Source organism: Rhincodon typus, chromosome 2 (assembly GCF_021869965.1).
Source record: "Rhincodon typus isolate 14 chromosome 2, sRhiTyp1.1, whole genome shotgun sequence".
NCBI lineage: Eukaryota > Metazoa > Chordata > Chondrichthyes > Orectolobiformes > Rhincodontidae > Rhincodon > Rhincodon typus.
Window position 1 is genome coordinate 102,373,361 of NC_063333.1, and position 4,315 is coordinate 102,377,675.

The following is a 4,315-nucleotide window of genomic DNA, read 5'->3' on the forward strand; positions in this document are numbered from 1 at the left end:
AGAAATTGTATTCCTTTTTAGTCTAACCTTCCTCATCAATTTCCGCCTTGCTCTCTTATTTTTCTCGACCTTAGACAGCCCATCAAATTCATTAACAACCCAGTGTCAGAGGGTCCAATGTGAAAGTCTGGCAATGGAATCAGTGTCTAAAGTTAAGCCAGGAGCCAAAACAAAATGTGATCCTGTGTAATATTTTGGCTAAATGAGAGTGGATAATGTTGTGATATAACAAATTTATCAGATGACTTCATTTCCACCTTGGTAATTCTGTCTACCTCTCTTTGATTCAATCAATTACAGATACATTAAAAGAAGCTATAAATTCCCATTTATCATTGATAAATTAATAAACAAAAATGGAAAAGAAAATAGAACAAATAAAAATCTATTCTTATTGTGGATGAATCACTCTAGCAGACAGGCATGAATATAACTCCAAAAATGAGGCAGAAAGTCAGGTCCAATGACTGCAGTTGGCTGCCCACTGCCTGGATCGGAGAGAGTCCAAGAAAGGCAATCGTTCAATTTGTCCATGCCTTTGCTCATGCCCCAGCAGAGGCCAGAGATCAGGAGTATGAGACTGAAATACTGTCAAAGGAGCAGATTTCATTAATTCAGGGACTGTATCTACAATTTTTGCAGGTAGCAGCACCATGCACTAATTATCTAATTTCAACACTTGCACTGAAATAACTTTTCACAAATTTGTGAACCATCCTTGCAAAGGTGCCATGCCAAACTTCTTGGTGTCATTTCAATTTTAGCATATGTGTTGTTGAAATGATCACAGAAAATTATTCTACCTTAAAGCTGCTATATAAATTAAGTTGCTGCATTTGTGATTGTGTTGTTATATGCTAACTTTGATTAATTCATGCCTTCAATTTTCTGATATCTTCTTAATATTGGCAATTCCTCAGAAGTGAGGATGACTTGCTTCCATTCCAGTTCAGTTTCCAGAATAGCTGATAAGTGTGATAAGCTGATATATGTGACATGTGGTGCCTCAAGGGTCATGTAGATAGGTTGTTTGGAAATTTGAGCACTCCCTCAGATGCCATGACTTCACTTCTGCATATCCTTGATGAAACTTCTTGATGTGTTCATTGATTTATTGGATGATTAACCATTGTGGTCGTCATGTACCAGGGAATCCAATGTGTCAGCAGAGATGCTTAACCTCTTTGGGAATGCTTTGAGGTCCCTACAATGTTTCTGCTGTCCTCCCGGGGAGTTTCATGACCCAACTCAAGTAAAACAGTTGCTACAGAAGTCTGGTATCAGACTTATGAATTACATGTCCTACCCAGCAGAGCTGGCTTTGAGTGATTATTGTCTCAATGCTGGGTAAATGTTTGGTAGACAGTTCTGATGTTGGAACAGAACTAATCTATTTTCATTCCTTTTCTCAACATGAAATCCATATTAACCTTTCCTTAATAATACTGATTATTTCTTATGGTTTTGTTCTGTTGCTGAAATGTTGAGGTTTACCCTTTACTGAATTGCCTTTTGTATTTTTACAACTAAGGAATCGTAGAATGGAATCCCTAAAAGTGTTGAAGCAGGCCATTCAGCCCACCAAGTCCACACTGACCCTCTGAAGAGTATCCAACTCAGACACATCCTCCGTACTTTATCTCCATAATCCTGCATTTCCTATGGCTAACCCTCCTAGCCTGCACATCCCTGGACACTTTGGGCAATTTAGCATGGCCAATCCACCTAACCCACACATCTTTGGACTGTGGGAGGAAACCAGAGCACCTGGAGGAAACCCACGCAGTCACAGGGAGTTTGTGCAAACTCAACACAGTCACCAGAGGGTGGAATTGAACTTGTGTCTGTGGTACTGTGAGGCAGCAGTGCTAACCACTGAGCCACCATGCTACCCAATAGTTAAGCATAAAATGGCAGCAGTGTGAAAAATAGTTTATTTTCCCAAAGATTTGGCGTGATTTTCCTTTTGTTGTCACTTTGGGTCATGTGGGTATGCATCACCTTAGAAATAACATTCCATGCCTCAACTTTAAAAAGATATATATTTGGTTTCTGTTGCTTAATTTTCAACTTCTCAATAGGTGTCTCACTTCCCACATCTTCTGATCTGCTTTCTGGGACCATGTTAGCTATAAACCTTTAAATTAAGGATTATTGTTAGTCTCCAACTAAATTCAACAAAATTGTCAATGCCATGTCTTATAATCTGCATTTGAATTTCACAATACATTTTAATATTCGCTCTGCAGACTAATTCTGCACATAATCAATGCACTCTCTCTTCCAAAGTCTGATTAGGCTAATGAAACAAATTGTTTCAAACAAATTGGTATGGGTGGAAGGAAATAACTGACACATAAGGAAGAATTTTAACGCTGATTGACAGGTGGTAGGGGTTGTAGGTGTAGATGATTAAAATTTCAGTATTCTGAAATACAATCTCAAACTGTTCTGCACACCCCCACTTCCAGTTTTATCTGAAGCACGTTGGGAAAGGGTCTAACATGCATTCTAGATGCCCACTGGTTATTTAAACAGGTTAAGAAGACTGTGAACCTCAGCTTGCAATTATCATTCATATTTATTAGCTGAGAGTTAGGCTTACCAGAGCTTGAGAAAGCCAATGTCTGCGGAGAGGTGGGAAACACTAGGGATAGAAGGGTAGTGAATTTCCACCACTCGCTGAGCCAGGATGAGTGAGTGCTTACACCCATGCCCCTGTAAACAAACCACCTCATCTGTCTCCATTGCTGCCCATGCTTGCCTGCTTTCTTGCAGCTTTGCTGCCAGAAACCACATGAACTGTGTGACCAACTATCATTTTGATGCTGCCAACCTATATTCACTTTAATCCCCCAACATAGAATTTCCTCTGCACTTCCTCAAGTCACAATCACCCACTGACCCATAATCACCCTCCTGTTAACGACCCAATCTATTAATACTCCCTCGCCATACAATCCTTTACTCATAAACATGATTCACTCCTGACCTACAACCTTTCTGCGCCCTATAAAAGGTGCAGGGGTTAGGGTGGCAGCTGGGTGAGGAGGGTAGGGTTGTGGGGAGATGAGGGGATAGTGTGGTAAGTGTGTAAGGGGGGGTTACGGCGAGTCAGCAAGGATACTGATTAATTTTATAATTAGTAAAAGATATGACACCTAAATGAGTCACATGCCTCCAATTCTAACTCAGCGGGTTCTAAATGCCTGGCTAATTACCCATCAGAATTTTAAACTTTCCAGGCAGTTCCCAGGTACTCATCGAGTTGGGATTTCTGAAATGTCCTGCATCTTTTCTAGTTGCTACAACAACTAGCTTCCTGTTGAAAGTTGTTTTGCTCAAGATCTGTCCACAAACCTTTTTTGCAGGCAAAACATAACTGAACACAAGTTAGAACGTACAGCAAATACTGACAGGATATATATCACAAAAGAGATTCTGATGACAAGCTGACAAAGTTTATCTTAAAAAATTACTTCTTACAATTATTTCTCCCGAATGATTTTAATCACTGCTCACTGACTGACTCCAAACCAAAACACAAACAGATTCTAAACAATGTCTCACACCTAACATGCATTGAATGACCTGAAATGTCATGTCTTCTTTACACTGATAAAATATTTAGTTTTCAGGACAGTTACTTGAAAGGAATTCAGGGATTTACATATACATATTATTCAATTAAAACCTTCTAATTGATTAAAGATTTTGTTTAGGTCTAATGTATGTTTAAATTTTGTTTCAATTTATTCAAATTGTTAAAATGATCAATGTATGAATTACAATTAATATGAAGCATTTTTTAATGTCGTTCTTTGTGCAGCTGCCCTTTTTTTGAATTTTGTTTGGACGCAAATTAGGCACACATCAACTGCTCAAAAATATTACCTGGGTCAAGGTCACATATGGCCTAAAGAATTGGTGTCAAGAGTTAGATTCTTTACATGACATAAACAATAATGATTAAAAAATAGAAGAATTTAATGTGGACATCTTAATTCACATTAGCACAAATATAATCCATAACATTATGACATTTAATGAAGTTCAGATCCTCCTCAAAATATTTTGCATATCCGACAGTCTGAAATTATACTGTAGAGAGACAAAAGTATGACAATATAAACAGTAAACATTTCCAGCTAAAGTGGAATATATCTTTTGTGCTGTTTCTTCGTTTCTATAATAGTCTGATGGCACTTTCTTAACACTACTTGTTACTTGTATTGAACGATAGCTCTCGTATAGCCCATGAGCTGAATTTAACCTTCTGGAAATGGGAATATTCTCCTCCTAAGACAATGTAATG

At 38.2% G+C, this 4,315-nt stretch overlaps 1 pseudogene; it reads right to left on the bottom strand.

Moving 5' to 3' along the window:
- Positions 1–687: 687 nt before the first annotated feature.
- LOC125487367 lies at positions 688–788 on the bottom strand (annotated as a pseudogene).
- Positions 789–4,315: the final 3,527 nt, after the last annotated feature.